Raw genomic sequence first — 17,137 nt, 5'->3', positions numbered from 1 at the left:
GGTGTGTTGGGGACACAAGAGACTTCTTGCTTTGTGATCGCAGGGTTGCTTGAGAGGGATATCTTTGACCTCTTCCTCCCTGAGTTCGATAAACCTTGGGTGATCCACTTAAGGGAAACTTGCTGCTGTTCTACAAACCTCTGCTCTTGGAGGCCCAACACTGTCTACAAGAATAGAAGCTCCCGTAGACATCAAGCACTTTTCTGGCGCCGTTGCCTGGGAGGAAAGGTAAAAGGCATTCACACTCCGGTTCCAGGTAACAGTACTTTTCTGGCGCCATTGTGTGTGTGCTCGAAGCTATTTCCTTTAGATCCTGCAATTGCAACTTTTTGTTTCTTGTTTACACTAGTTAGGCATAATGGACAACAATGAGCTTCTTATTTTATTTCCTAAGTTAAGACATGAATTGTGTGATGCGAAAATTAAAGAACCTATGGAGCCTCAATTGCATGCTAGTAGCAATTTTATTAGTATGAACGCAATCACTACTAATGCTATGAATAAGTCTAAGCTTGGGGAAGCTAGTTTTGGTGATCTTTTTAGTTTCCCATCTTTTGAGGAGAAAATTTGTTCTGATAATGCTTTATCTCCCATATGCGATAACTCTAATGATGCTTGTGATATTTTAAATCCACCTACTGCAAGTACTGCTTTCAAGATACCCATGAAAATTATTGAACGTGTTATTGATAACCGCTATAAAGGGGATGGAACTGTCCATCCTGGAGATCATTTACTGTTTTTGCATGAATTATGCGGGTTATTCAAGTGTCCAGGTATCTCTATGGATGAAGTGAGGAAGAAGCTATTCTCTTTTTCGCTGTCTGGTAAAGCGGCGCATTGGTATAAATTGTTGAAGAATAGTCATTCTCTTGGTTGGGAGGAAATTGTACCTCTCTTTTATTCTAAATTTTATCCTCCTCATGAAGTGCATATTGATAGGAATTACATTTATAACTTTTATCCTCGTGATGGAGAGAGTATTTCTCAAGCATGGGGGAGATTGAAGTCACTAATGCTCAAATGTCCCATTCATGAGCTCCCCCGTAATGTTATTGTTAACAATTTTTATGCAAGGCTTTCAGGACAACACAAGGACTATCTGGATGCCTGTTCGGAGGGATCTTTCACAAGCAAGGAGGTTGAAGCTAGGTGGGATCTTCTTGATCGGATTGAGGACAATGCTGAAGGATGGGAGAACAACAAAGGTGAAGAGTCAGGTATAAATTATGATTATGAATGCATTAAAGCTTTTATGGATACTGATAAATTTCGAGATATGAGTGCTACTTATGGTCTTGACTCTCAAGTTGCTGCAAATCTTTATAAAGCCTTTGCTTCTCATTTCGAATTGCCTAAAAAGAATTTTGATAAGTATCATGAACCTTTTAAAGAGGCTTGCATGAAGGATGAAATTGTTGTTAATGATTGCAAAAAGCATGTTCAAACTCCTAAGAATGCTATTTCCTATAAGCATGTTAATTTTTGTGGAATACATAGACCTTGTGGAATTAATCAAATCAAAGATGAATATTGTATCCATCATGCTAATGAAAAAACTAGAAAGTGGCTTAGGGCTCTAGATGATCTTGGTAAAAAAGTTTGTGCCCTCTATCCTTTTATTTCTGAAGTTTGCCATGAAGTGGGTCACTTTAATTTTCAATGCTCCTCCAATGATAATTTGAACCCAATGAGTGCTGCAAATTTGTATTGTGATGATGAAATTACTCCTAATCAGCATGATGAACTTACTTTATTTTTGGGGTGTGAAGAACTGTCGAGAAAAATCTCTTTGTTACATATGAGTGATCTTGATATTGATGATGTCCTGCATGGGTGTTTTTCTTATTGCATTGATAAAAGCCATACAAATACTTACATACAAAATATTTTAGAAGATGACACCTTGCCAAAATATGATAGGACCGCTGTGTGTTTTCAACTAATTAATGAAAAGGAGGGATCCTCCCAAGTTTCTTCTATTGTTTCTGAAAGTAAATCAGGTTATGCGGACAAGCCACCCTTCAAGCCTCTTCCTCCTGAAGAAGGGAACGAGGAGAAGGAAGAGAAGAAGAAGAAGAAGAAGAAGAAGAAGAAGAAGGGAACGAAGAAGAAGAAGAAGAAGGGAACGAAGAAGAAGAAGAAGAAGAAGAAGGAGAATAAAAAGAAAGAGGTAACGGCGTATCCCCGCGTGAATGAGATAACGCTAGGTAACCGTAAGTATGTTGCTCCTAATGATTATTGTGATAATGAATCTGAATACGATGATCTTCCTATGCCCTTTACATACATTAGCGATCATGATTTGAATGAGCACACTACTTTTGATATTACAAATCTCTGGGAAACTAATTCTGAAAATGATAATAATTGCCATAGTGTCAGTGCTATCTATGCTTCCTCCCATAATGATATAGAAAGATCTAAGCTTGGGGAAGAGGTGTTTGAAAATCCTTTCGCTACTGATCATTATGTGTTTGATACATCTCCTTCTAATAACAATGATGGTATGGTCACAGATAAACCGACTGTGAAAGATAACTATTCTATTTCTTATGGTGACAATGTGCCTCCGACCTTTGATGATTATTATAAAGAATGCTATGATATAGGTTATAACTATCCTTATGAAACTTGTCATAGTCATGATTGGATTACCAAAAACAATTCCCTTAATATGCAACTTGTTTACCATGTTCAAATTCTTGATAATAATCTTGCTCCAATTACTATTAGTGAGAAGAACTCTTCTTAGGCCAAAATTAATGATACTTCTATGCATATGAACCATGATAAGAATGTTTTAAGTGATGGGTATATTGTGGATTTCATCAATGATGCTACTGAAAGTTATTATGAGAGAGGGAAATATGGTTATATGCATCTTAATAATATTAAGTTTCCCCTCTTTATGTTGAGAATATTGAAATTACTCCTGTTTTATCTTCCTATGCCTGTCACTTTGTTCTTCATGAATTCATTTGTGTACAAGATTCCTTTGCATAGGAAGTGGGTTAGACTTAAATGTGTTTTGAATTTGCCTCTTGATGCTCTCTTTTGCTTCAAATACTATTTCTTATGAGAGCATCATTAAAACTGCTGAGCCCATCTTAATAGCTATAAAGAAAGCACTTCTTGGGAGATAACCCATGTGTTATTTTGCTACAGTACTTTGTTTTATATTTGTGTCTTGGAAGTTGTTTACTACTGTAGCAACCTCTCCTTATCTTAGTTTTGTGATTTTTTGTGCCAAGTGAAGCCTCTAATCGAAGGTTGATACTGGATTTGGATTTCTGCGCAGAAACAGATTTCTATCTGTCACGAATCTGGGCTGTTTTCTCTGTAGGTAACTCAGAAAAATATGCCAATTTACGTGCGTGTTCCTCAGATGTGTACGCAACTTTCATTAGTTTTGAGTTTTCTGATTTGAGCAACGGAAGTATTTATTAAAAATTCGTCTTTACGGACTGTTCTGTTTTGACAGATTCTATCTTTTATTTCGCATTGCTTCTTTCGCTGTGTTGGGTGGATTTCTTTGTTCCATTACCTTCCAGTAGCTTTGAGCAATGTCCAGAAGTGTTAAGAATGATTGTGTCACCTCTGAACATGTGAGTTTTTGATTATGTACTAACCCCTCTAATGAAGTTTATGAGAAGTTTGGTGTGAAGGAAGTTTTCAAGGGTCAAGAGAGGAGGATGATATACTATGATCAAGAAGAGTGAAAGCTCTAAGCTTGGGGATGCCCTGGTGGTTCATCCTTGAATATTTCAAGAAGACTCAAGCATCTAAGCTTGGGGATGCCCAAGGCATCCTCTTCTTCATCGACAACATTATCAGGTTCCTCCCCTGAAACTATATTTTTATTCGGTCACATCTTATGTGCTTTACTTGGAGCGTCTGTTTGTGTTTGTTTTTGTTTTTATTTGAATAAATGCTTGTGTGGGAGAGAGACACGCTCCGCTGGTTCGTATGAACACATGTGTTCTTAGCTTTTAATGTTCATGGCGAAGGTCGAAACTGCTTCGTTAATTGTTATATGGTTGGAAACGGGAAATGCCACATGTGGTAATTGGTATAATGTCATGAATAATTTGATACTTGGCAATTGTTGTGCTCATATAGATCATGTTTAAGTTCTTGCATCATGTACCTTGTACCCATTAGTGAAGAACTACATAGAGCTTGTTAAAATTTGGTTTGCATGATTAGTTTCTCTAGAGTCTAGATATTTTCTGGTTAAGGTGTTTGAACAACAAGGAGACGATGTAAAGTCTTATAATGTTTGCAATATGTTCATATGTGAGTCTTGCTGCACCGTTTCATACTTGAGTTTGCTTCAAACAACCTTGCTAGCCTAGCCTTGTATTGAGAGGAATTCTTCTCGTGCATCCAAATCCTTGAGCCAATAACTATGCCATTTGTGTCCACCATACCTACCTACCACATGGTATTTCTCCGCCATTCCAAAGTACATTACTTGAGTGCTACCTTTAAAATTTCTATTCTTTACCTTTGCAATATGTAGCTCATGGGATAAAATAGCTTTAAAACTATCGTGGTGAAGAATATGTCCTTATGTGTCTTATTTCTTAGTAAGTTGCTTGTTGAGCGGTAACCATGTTTTCTGGGGACGCCATCAACTCTTTTACCTTTGTTGAATATCATGTGAGTTGCTATGCATGTTCGTCTTGTCCGAAGTAAGGGCGGTTTTCACAATCAAATGGTTTGAGTATGCATACTGTTAGAGAAGAACATTGGGCCGCTAAATAAAGCCATGATTCATGGTGGAAGTTTCAGTGTGGACAGCTAATCCTCAATCTCTTATGAGAATAATAACTGTTGTTGAATGCTTATGCATTAAAGAGGAGTCCATTATCTGTTGTCTATGTTATCCCGGTATGGATGTCTAAGTTTAGAATAATCAAAAGCGAGAAATCCAGTGCGAGCTTTCTCCTTAGACCCTTGTACAGGCGGCATAGAGGTACCCCTTTGTGACACTTGGTTGAAACATATGATATGCAATGATAATCCGTGTTAAACCAAGCTAATTAGGACAAGGTGCGAGCACTATTAGTATACTATGCATGAGGCTTGCAACTTATAAGATGTCTTATACATAACACATATGCTTTATTACTACCGTTGACAAAATTGTTTCTTGTTTTCAAAATAAAAAGCTCTAGCACAAATATAGTAATCAATGCTTCCCTCTGTGAAGGGCCTATCTTCTACTTTATTGTTGAGTCAGTTTACCTATTCTTTCTATCTTAGAAGCAAACACTTGTATCAACTGTGTGCATTGATTCTTACATGTTTACTTATTGCACTTGTTATATTGCTTTGCATTGACAACTATCCATGAGATATACATGTTACAAGTTGAAAGCAACCGCTGAAACTTCATCTTCCTTTATGTTGCTTCAATTCCTTTACTATGAATTTATTGCTTTATGAGTTAACTCTTATGCAAGACTTATTGATGCTTGTCTTGAAGTACTATTCATGAAAAGTCTTTGCTTTATGATTCAGTTGTTTACTCATGTCATTACCATTGTTTTGATCGCTGCATTCATTACATATGCTTACAATAGTATGATCAAGGTTATGATGGCATGTCACTTCAGAAATTATCTTTGTTATCGTTTACACTGCTGGACGACGAGAACTAAGCTTGGGGATGCTGATACGTCTCCGACGTATCGATAATTTCTTATGTTCCATGCCACATTATTGATGATATCTACATGTTTTATGCATACTTTATGTCATATTTATGCATTTTCTGGAACTAACCTATTGACGAGATGCCGCAGTGCCAGTTCCTGTTTTCTGCTGTTTTTGGTTCCAGAAAGGCTGTTCGGGCAATATTCTCGGAATTGGACGAAATCAACGCCAAAGATCTTATTTTCCCGGGAGGCTCCAGAACACCGAAGGGGAGTCAGAGGGGAGGCCTGGGGCCCCCACACCATAGCGCCGCGCCGGCCAGCCCCTGGCCGCGCCGGCCTATGGGGAGGGCACCCCAGGCGCCCCCTTGCGCCGCCTCTTCGCCTATAAAACCCCTTTCGACCTAAAAACGCAGGACCAATTGACGAAACTCCAGAAAAGCTACTGTAACGCCGCCGCCATCGCGAAAATCCAATTCGGGGGACAGAAGTCTCTGTTCCGGCACCCTGCCGGGACGGGGAATTGCCCCCGGAGTCATCTCCACCGCCGTCTCCACCGCCATCTTCACCGCCATCGCTGTCTCCATGATGAGGAGGGAGTAATTCACCCCCGGGGCTGAGGGCTCCGCTGTAGCTATGTGGTTCATCTCTCTGTTTATGTGATCTAGTTGAATATCATCTATGTGCTACTCTAGTGATGTTATTAAAGTAGTCTATTCCTCCTCCATGATGTAATGTTGGCGGTGTGTGCATCATGAAGTACTTGGTTTATGCTATGATTGTGATCTCTTGTAGATTATGAAGTTAACTATTACTATGATGGTATTGATGCGACCTATTCCTCCTTTCATAGTGTGATGGTAGAAGTGTGCATGCTATGTTAGTACTTGGTTTGGTTGTGTTGATCTATCTTGCACTCTAAGGTTATTTAAATATGAACATTGAATATTGTGGAGCTTGTTAACTCCGGCATTGAGGGTTCGTGTAATCCTACACAATGGTGTTCATCATCCAACAAGAGGGTGTAGAGTAGTCCTATTATGTGATCATTGTTGAGAGTGTCCACTAGTGAAAGCAGGATCCCTGGGCCTTGCTTCCAAGCATCGAATCTCCGTTTGTTTACTGTTTTGTTGAATGTTTACTCGCTGCCATATTTTATTCAGATTGCTATTACCACTCACACTCATCCATATTACTTGTATCTCACTATCTCTTCGCCGAACTAGTGCACCTATTGTATTAGGTGTGTTGGGGACACAAGAGACTTCTTGCTTTGTGATCGCAGGGTTGCTTGAGAGGGATATCTTTGACCTCTTCCTCCCTAAGTTCGATAAACCTTGGGTGATCCACTTAAGGGAAACTTGCTGCTGTTCTACAAACCTCTGCTCTTGGAGGCCCAACACTGTCTACAAGAATAGAAGCTCCCGTAGACATCAGTCAGCCAAAGAAATTCGGAGTTTTCTTGGATTGGCGGGTTATTACCGTCGATACATCGAGAATTTCTCCAAGATCGCCAAACCAATGACTGATCTTCTGAAGAAAGATAAGAAGTTTGAGTGGTCAGAAAAGGCTGAAGAAAGTTTTCAGACACTGAAAATAAAGCTTACTACCGCTCCGGTACTTGTCCTTCCAGACACAAGCAAAGACTTTGTCATCTTCTGTGATGCATCTCTTCAAGGACTCGGATGTGTGTTGATGCAAGATGGCCATGTAGTGGCTTATGCCTCTCGACAGTTGAAGCCACATGAGCTCAATTATCCAACTCATGATCTAGAGCTGGCAGCTGTGGTCCATGCTCTTAAGCAATGGCGACCCTACCTTTACGGTAACCGTTGCGAGTTGTACTCAGATCATCAAAGCCTGAAGTATCTCTTTACCCAACCAGATCTGAATCTCAGGCAGACAAGATGGTTGGAACTGATCAAGGACTATAATTTGGGTCTTAATTATCAGCCCGGCAAGGCCAACGTCGTTGCTGACGCCCTAAGTCGGAAGTCTTATTGCAACAATCTGATGCTCAAGTAATATCAACCTGCCCTCCATGAGGAATTTGCACGACTCAACCTTGAAGTGGTTCCTCACGGATTCCTTGCTAACTTAGAGGTGAAACCCTCTCTTGAAGACCAGATCAAAGCCGCTCAGAAGCGTGATTTGGGTATCACTAAGATCAAAGAGAACATTGCTAGCGGAGATGCTAAATGTTTCTCCATCAATGATCAAGGTGTTGTCTACTTTGGTAACCGCTTGGTGGTGCCGAAGAAAAAGAATCTGAGAGAGCTGATCCTCCGAGAAGCTCATGAGTCTCCTCTATCTATTCATCCTGGAAGTACAAAGATGTATCAGGATCTTCGCAAAAGATTCTGGTGGACCCGGATGAAAAGGGAAATTGCTCGCTTCGTAGCTGAATGCGACGTTTGCCGTCGTGTAAAAGCTGAGCATCAAAGACCAGCTGGTACTCTTCAACCTCTTTCTACTCCTGAATGGAAATGGGATGAAATTGGTATGGTTTTCATTACCGGACTTCCCAAAACTCAGAAAGGAAGCAATGCTATATGGGTAATTATTGATCGCCTATCCAAAGTTGCTCACTTCCTTCCTATCCGAGAAGACATTACTGCTAGCAAGTTGGCAGATCTGTATGTTTCCCGGATAGTCTCTCTCCATGGTGTTCCGAAAAGGATTATCTCTGATCGAGGAAGCTTGTTTACTTCCAAGTTCTGGGCCAGTTTCCAACAAGCTATGGGAACTCGTCTTTCCTTCAGCACAGCCTATCATCCTCAAACTGGTGGTCAAACCGAGAGGGTGAATCAAATCCTTGAGGACATGCTCAGAGCCTGTGTTATATCCTTCGGCAAGAATTGGGAAAAGTGCCTTCCATATGCTGAATTCTCCTATAACAACAGTTTCCAATCTAGCCTGGGCATGGCATCTTTTGAAGCTCTTTATGGACGGAAATGTCGAACCCCTCTGAATTGGTCAGAAACCGGTGAAAGACAGTTCTTTGGACCGGACCTGATCAAGGAAGCAGAAGATCAAGTTGGCATTATCCGAGAGCGTTTGAAAGCTGCTCAGTCTCGTCAAAAGAGTAATTATGATCGTCATCATCAAGAAGTTCACTATGAAGTTGGCGAGCAAGCTTATCTTCGAGTCACTCCTTTGAGAGGTGTCCATCATTTCGGTATAAAAGGAAAACTAGCTCCACGCTACGTTGGTCCTTTCCGCATCCTTGCAAAACGAGGTACACTTGCCTATAAGTTGGAACTCCCTCCAACTTTTCCTGAAGTTCATGACGTCTTCCATGTCTCCCAACTTAAATGTTGCTTCAAAGATCCCATCCGTGGTGTTGATCACGAAACACTTGATCTCCAAGAGGATCTGACCTATCGAGAGTATCCTATCCGTATCCTTGATGAAGCTGAGCGTAAAACTCGGCGTCAAACCATCAAATTCCTGAAAGTTCAGTGGTCTCATCACTCTGAGTCAGAAGCAACCTGGGAACGAGAAGATCGTCTCCGATCTGAGTACCCTGCCTTCTTTTCTAAAACTTAGGAATCTCGGGGACGAGATTCTTGTAAGGTGGGTAGAGTTGTAACAGAACCACTTTGCTAATAAAGTAATGTTGCTAGTTGTTCATGTGCATGCATGCATTTCCATTTAAAATTTGAGAAATTGTGCACCAAAATGGTTTGAAACAAGGTAGCAAATGTTGTATTTAGCTCTAAGAAAATTTTGTGCAAAAATCCCCTCCAAATCTGGGTCAAACTACCCCAAAATCATCATAATTTGGCCTATTTTTATTTTTCCAAAGAAATCCCTAAAATCCAGGGGGTTTTCTGCAAAACCCCCTTTCTTCTTCGTCTACTGGAAGCAGCTTGGTGGCGCACGCGCGGCCGCCCGATGGCGCCGGCGGCCACGATAGCCGCGCCAAGCTCCGCCGCCCCCTGGCCGCCTTTAAAGCTCGCCGACGACCACCTAGCAAACCCTAGGTTTGCCTTCTTCCCCTTTCTCCTCCTCTCTGCAAGGGCGCAGGCCAAACCCTAACTCCGGCCAACCACCGTCGCCGCCGCTCCGCTCCACCCCGCGCCCCGCCGTGAAGCTCCAGAGCTCCCCCGCGACCTCCTCTTTCTCCTCCACCAAGCAGCGGCCGCCGCGGAGCCCTCTACCGCGCCGCCCGAGCCGCCGGCCACCGCACGTCGCCGCCGTTCCCGGCCTCCCCTGCCTCCAGCGACACCACCAGCAGCTCCACGGTGAGCCGCCGGTCCTCATGGTCCCCTCCGTTCTCCCTCTCTCACTCCCTAGCGCCGCCGCCACACACCACCTGCCCGACCGCCGTCGGACGTCGTCACCGGCGAAGCTCCGGCGACAATTGGAGGGCGGCGCCACCACCAAATGGCTCCCCGCGTCGGCCTGATTCTTTTGCCCCCGCGCACGCGCCCTATTTCGGCCCAAGTCGGCCAATTGTTGCGGCACCTGCGAGCTCAAGGTCGTGCTATGTAACGCCCTACCTTTTAACAAAGGTAGAACACCTGTGTTCAGTGCTACTCCCTGGATCACTGATAGCACCACAGTACAAAATATAGCATTCATAGCAATAGTATCAACATTACAACGTAATGATCCGGTACGACAAATAAGGGAAATACAACTTGCATAGTCCAAATGACTAGCATTCAAATAAAGTTCAAATATCTAACACAGCGGAAATAAAGTAGCATGGAGCCTCCATCTTCATCATGCGCCACAGGCAGACATGTTGGAATGTAGACTCGAGATCCTATCAGTAACCTTCATCAGAGCGACCTGCACGTTTGAATATGCAGCCCCACGAATGGAGGTCAGTACAATGATGTACTGGCAAATGACACTTATTTGGTGGCAGTTTTGAAATGACTAACTACATGAATTTGGCTAGTGGAGCTAGGCTATTTGCATAAAGCCAGTTTTGTCCTATATTTGATAAAACATTTGAAATCTTTGAAATTCATCGTGGGTGTTCAGAGGGCGCACCATGACACACCACGAAGTTTATTAGGGTAACTTTGAAATCCATCATGGGTGTTCAGAGGGCTCACCATGACACACCATGAAGGGTTTCTACGTATTTTAATTTACTTTAGAAAACAAAAGGGGTGTTGAGATTCTTCAGTACAATCCTTGCCTAGCAGCTCAAATTGTCCATGATCGGGGACACGGCTAAGATCTTAGATTTAACTCTCGAGAGGTTGTGCACTTTCACCTTAAGACCCATCCTACCCAAGATTAAGATGAGACAAGACCTTTGGGAAGAGAAGTTCACCCATACTAGCCAGACCCGTTACTCTTGCAATTCTGCAACCACCCTCTAATCCGACAACAGGATGAACCTCCACAACTTAAGAATCTTGGCAGAGCCATATACCATAAGGTTGCACTGGAAGCTATCTAAAACAGTGAAGACCTACAAATCTCTTTGTTCCTAGGTGGCGATCCACAAGTGCACGCTCAGGCGAAGACAACCACAATGTGGCCCTGAGTAGCCACTCAACATATGCGCACCCTCAGGCGAAGACAACCACAACGTGGCCCTGAGTAGCCGCCCACCAATCAGCCAATCCACCCAGGTGTGCATTAAGGTTGTTAGTTTTCAAAGTTTTGTAAACTTTTGCAAACCACCAAACAAAAACAAGAGCGGCGACAATTTTGATAGTAGCCAGGTACGGCAAAGCATTTACCTATCAAGGGCGGGTTCAGGGTGGCTATCAACTACTAGGTATTCTAGCATTGCATTCACTTTGAAAACAAAACAACCTATCATGCATACTACTAGAAAAACACTAATGCATGGAATAAAATTTGGGTGAGAAGATGAGTGTCACTTGCCTTGGTCAAAGCAGCCTGAGCAATCACAACAATCACAAGCAAGACTCTGGTCCTCCTCACAATCTAAACAAAGCAAATAGGAGCCAAATAAATACAACATTCTGAATGCACAACCATAGACATGTATGCATGCATGATATGCATCATTTAATTTCACATATGGGAATGATGTGAAAATGTTGTATTTAGTGCCCTCTGATATTTAGAATGTTGGTAATGATCTATAGTTGTATTTATTTTATTAAAGTTTTATTTATGGCGCTATTAATCGGTTAACATTGCATATACAACAACTAAAATAGGTACTGCAAGGTTTTATGTTTTGCAAAAATCTAAACTTGATGTCTCTGGATAGGGTACAGTAATACAAGACTAATGCAATTGGATTCATTCAAAAATAGTTTATAGAATTTGAATTATTGTCAGATTACTAATTTGAGTAGATTTACCGAAGCAAGTTTGTGCACGTATCAACTTTGCCCAACTCTGGTTCCATGATGATCTACATGTTCCAAGGATTCCAGAGACTACAAATTTGTTAATTTTGGCCCAATGGATTAATTTACACAAATTTTATAGTGTCAAAGGGTTAATTATCTGTTTTGAATTATGGTGCAAAATTCATCATAGAACCTATACAGTATTGTTGCATGGTTGTATTCTACAGATCAATAGCTTTCCAACGATATAAAATTTGTAGAATTTGGGCCTACGGTTGATTTTATATGGATTTTACAAGTTGGGGACACAATCTGACATTTGAATTTCGAATTTAAACTCTGTTTGACTGGGCGCTGACTGGGTGTGCTGACTGTGCGCCACGTGGCAGCGCGTGATTGGCCGGTACCGGTTCAGTTTAAGTGTTTCTATCTGTGACGCTGGATCTAGATCCTACGGTCTAAGCAAAAAGAAAAAAAATAAAGGGGATAAGAGAGGGAGGGGGCTCACTGCCGGCCGGAGATGGAGACGACGGCGGCGGGGAGGCTCGGACGCGGCGGTCGACGGTGCTCCGGCGGTCTTTGGCGGCGGCGAAGGAGCGGACGGGGTGCGGCCGTCCGCGGCAAGGCGGATGGCGTCGGCGGCGCAGGCAGGGTCGGCCTCGGGCGGCCGGGGCGTGCGGCCGGAGTGGGCGGCGCGCGAGCTTGCTCCGGCGAGAAATCGCAGCGGCCTGGCGGCGGGATTGAGGTGGTGGTGCGGGGAAAAATGAGGAGGGGGAGCGGGGGATTTAAAGGGGGCTCTCGGGGGCGAGGTTGGGGGCCGGGGTGAGTGGGGCGGCGTGCGGGGCGAGGTGGCGAGGCGGTTGCCGTGGGCGTGCTGTGCGGGAGGAGTGGGGTGGAGGTTGGGGACGACTGACGGGGTGGGGTCCACGGGAAGATGGGGCCCGGTGACAGGAGAGAGAAAGGGAAGGGGGCACGCGTGGGTTGGGCCGCCGGTCGGGCTGGGCTGGCTTGGGCTGGCCCAGTTCGGCCGGTTAGGTCCGTTCCTTTTTTTTTATTCTTTTCTCTTTTTCTTTTTCTGTTTTCTTTTATAACTTTTGATTTACAACACCGAATGACCTCAAAATTGTTTCTAAAAATTTGTAAAAATAAGAGGGTTGTTTTGGGACTAGAGGTACAAGAAAAAGGGTCATTTTAAAACTAAAATATAATAATTTTAGCACTTAAGCTATTTGCAACATAATACAACTAGGGTTTTCCTTATTATGGTTTATTTATTTTATTTGACTTTTAAATGCATGGATGAAATGAATGCATGATGAACTTTTGAATTTTAAAAACTTAGGGATGTTACATGCTGACGTAGCATGACGTCAGCATGACGTAGTAAAGCCTTTTCTTTTTCTGTTTTTGTTTTTTATCAATTTCAGAAATCTGTATAATTCATATCTTTTTCATATTAATTCAGAAAAAGACGTATAATATACCGAAATGTTCAGAAAAACATTATCTACAAGTTTAGGAGTAATTCATACATCACTACAACCTTTGAACTTGCAAATGTAGTGAAACCCTAAAAGAACCCCTCTCATATGGCGGTGTCCGATGCCGGCACCCCTTTAATTTGACGATGCACCTAGGGTTTCTCAATTCCGTTAATACGACATATCAATCATATTGTATGCGCATTGCATTATGCCATGTGGTGATTGTTTGTTTCCCTTTCCGGTGTTGGGTTCTTCGCGATAGGATCTGAGCCGGAGTCCGACGTCAACACCATCGAAGAACAGTACCCATCAGCTGAGGGACAAGGCAAGCCCTAACCTGGTTCATCTATGATTTCGAAATGCTTTTATCTGTGGTTCCTACATATCGCATACGATTCAACTGTCTTTTATAAGTAGATAGAGTTACCTATCTGTTGCATGTCCGACCTATGTAGCCTCGATACCCTGATCCACTGCTCCTAGCATAACTAGGTTTGGCATGTGTGCGTCGCGAGAGCCTTTATCTCTTTATGCTTAGCCATGCTTAGTTTGTTACGCTACTACTCCGGTCTTCGGACTGGAGCCTTACAAGGAATTGAATCTAGCATGACAGGTTGACGTGGTAAGTGTAGAGATGTTGTTAAACATGATTACAGGCTCAGACGAGAGGCCACATTGGGATGTGGTGGGTTGTTTCGTTTCTGCCGACCCTAGGAACCGAGTTCTCGCCTCTTGAACCAAGACCGAGCGTACAACCACACGAGGCCCTATTATGGTACCCTCTCGACTCACTAACTTTCCTAGTAGATTCCATGAGTCACATAGTTTGCGTGTTATCTGGACATATGCATCGAAAACGTTTGTGAAAAGGTGCATGGCATACAGGTAGGTAAGCGTGGCCGAGGTGGCTTGGGTTAGAGTCCCTGGTGAAACCCACCTCGCCTCACATCGTTAAGGACCGTCTTCGGGACTTGACCTGTTACGGCGGAACAATCCTTAGTGCGTGACTCATGGTCTCGGCGACAGGAAGGTAAAGGTCGTGGTCGACCACCCTCTGCCAACACACCAAGGAAGTGTTTTATACTAGTGGCATTAAGAGTTTGTTGACGCGTGTGGGTAAAGTTGTGCACCCCTGCAGGATTTTAAATCTTTTCGAAAAGCCGTGTCCACGGTTACGGACGACTTGGGAATGAATTCTGTGATCATAGACAACTTGAACCTGATCGTAAAACTTGGCCAACAATGTGTGTTTAAGGATACCTTCTTCGGGTGTTGAGGGGGTGATCCGAGGATAGTGGTTCGAGATGATGAAGATTGGTGGATACAAGATGATGTTCAATAGAGATTGAGTTGTCACTCTCTTATCCCCTTTTAAAGGTTCTGAGTAGTCGAACTTCTCTTCTCTCTTATCTTACAAAGGAAAATTGGCTTTATGCAAAAGAAGATCTACAGAAAGCCCGCATACCCGCTTTGCTAAAAGGTTGTACTAAGTCTTGCTGACTCCCTGTACTCAGCTTTGCATGCTTTTGTTTCAGATGAAGTTGCTACATCCGAAGGTGGTTTCTACGTTAACATCGACGGTTAGTTTGGAGTTCCTGTGCAACACTGCGACTTATGGGCTGGGACGTCGCTTTATGTTATGGCTTCTTAAGCCCTTTGCTATCTTGTTATTTAGAATAACATAATTTGCTTCCGTTGCTTGTTGAATGTTGGGTCAGTGACCTCTGCGTGTAATAATTTGGATCTTACTCTGTTAAGAGTTGTAATATATTCTTTTGAGTCGTAGAGTCACTGTTGTGTTACTGATTCTCTCACTGTAGTCTTCGGAGTTCGAGGTTGGGCTTTTGTCAGACGAAGATCTGGTATTTGTCTAACCCTGATCCCGGGGGTGCCACATTGATCACGAGACTCTTGACCTCCAAGAGGATCTAACTTATCGAGAACAGCCTGTTCGTATCCTTGATGAAGCCGAGCGCAAAACTCGACGTCAGAGCATCAAGTTCCTAAAAGTTCAATGGTCTAATCTTTCCGAGCAAGAAGCAACCTGGGAACGAGAAGATCGTTTACGATCTGAGTACCCTTCCTTCTTTTCTAAAATCTAGGAATCTCGAGGACGAGATTCTTGTAAGGGGGGTAGAGTTGTAACATCCCAACCTTGTGTTTATAAATAAATGAGTGATCATGAGCATTGCTTGCATGTAGTTTGAAATTGAGCAAAATTTGCATCTCCATTTTTAAATATGCAAATCCATCTCTATTTCTTTGCCTCATTTTTCTCTCAAGTTTTCAATACTAGGCCACATGGAATTGTTGTCATTAAATAAGGCCATGTGTGTTTAATAAATTCTCTGCAAAATTTGAGTTCAAACAAAATTCAAAATAGAATTGAATTTGAAATTTGAAAAGAGAAACAAAACAAAAACAAAAAAGGAGAAATAGAGAGAGAGCTCTCCTCTCTCTTCCCTGGGCTCAGCCCACCTCCACCCTCTCTCTCTTTCTCTCTGGCCGCGGCCCAAGTCGGCCCAGCTGCACCCCACCACAACCCAAACCATCTCTGAAATCTTTCTAGGAGGTTTTCTGGAAAATGGCTTTCTTCCCCGCAGACCAAAGCTGCTCGGTGGCCAAACGCCGGGCGAGCGATGGGGCCGGCGGTCCCGATCATCCCCGCCGTCCCACGGTGGCTATAAGAGGCGCGCCGCCCGAACCCTAGCCCCCACTTTCGCCCTCTCACGCGCTCTCCCGTGGCCCAGAAACCCTAAGCCTAGCCTACCTCTGGCCGGCCCTGCCCCGCTCGATTCCGGCGCCGGCGAGCTCCCCCGGCCACCACCGACCCCGCCGTCGCGCTCCTGGTGAGCTGCTGCTCCTCCCCATCCCCTCGCTTTCCCCTCTCCCCCTCTGTACCGCCGCTGCCACGCAGACCCGCCCTCGGCCGCCGCTCGACCTCGCCGTCGGCCGTGCTCCGACGGCCAATAGCCGGCGGCGCCGCCACCATTCGGTCGCCCGCGTCGCCCCGCGTTTTTCCCCCACCCGCGCGCCTTCGATTACTGGCCGAATCACCCAATTGCAATCTGACCAGAGCTCACAGAGAGCAATGGCGTCGCTGACGTCAGCGTGACGTCATTAATCTTTTTCTGTATTTTTCTATAATTCATTTCTTTAATTTCTGTAAATAGAAAAATAATGACATGTGGGTCCCCTGGTCAGAATTTTAATAATTTAGGAAATGTTTAGAAAATAATAAAATTTTGACATGTGGGTCCAAATTGTTAAACTTTTATTATTTTTGTATAATTTTCAGAAATTGATTTAAAATGAATTAAATTTTGGAAATTCAAAAGTAATTCATTTTAAATCAGAAAAATATAAAATTATAAATCAAAATGATCAGAAAAACATTTCCTATTTAGTTATCCATGTTTCATACATGCTTGAACCAATTAAACATCAAGCCCTAGTAGAGACCCTAAATCGACCCCTCTCATGTGTCGGAGTTGATGCCGAACCCCTCTTTTTCCGTCGATGCACCTAGGGTTACCCCAACCCCTTTAATATGACATGTCATTATATCGTATGTGCATTGCATTGTACCTTGTCTTGACTGTGCTCTTCCATTTCCGGTGTTTGGTTCTTCATCAATATGGACCGAACGCGAACCTGAGATCAACGCCACCGAAGAGCAGCACCCGAACAA

This window comes from Lolium perenne, chromosome 1, assembly GCF_019359855.2.
Source record: "Lolium perenne isolate Kyuss_39 chromosome 1, Kyuss_2.0, whole genome shotgun sequence".
Classification (NCBI taxonomy): domain Eukaryota; kingdom Viridiplantae; phylum Streptophyta; class Magnoliopsida; order Poales; family Poaceae; genus Lolium; species Lolium perenne.
Note: the sequence above shows the minus strand (reverse complement) of the source record.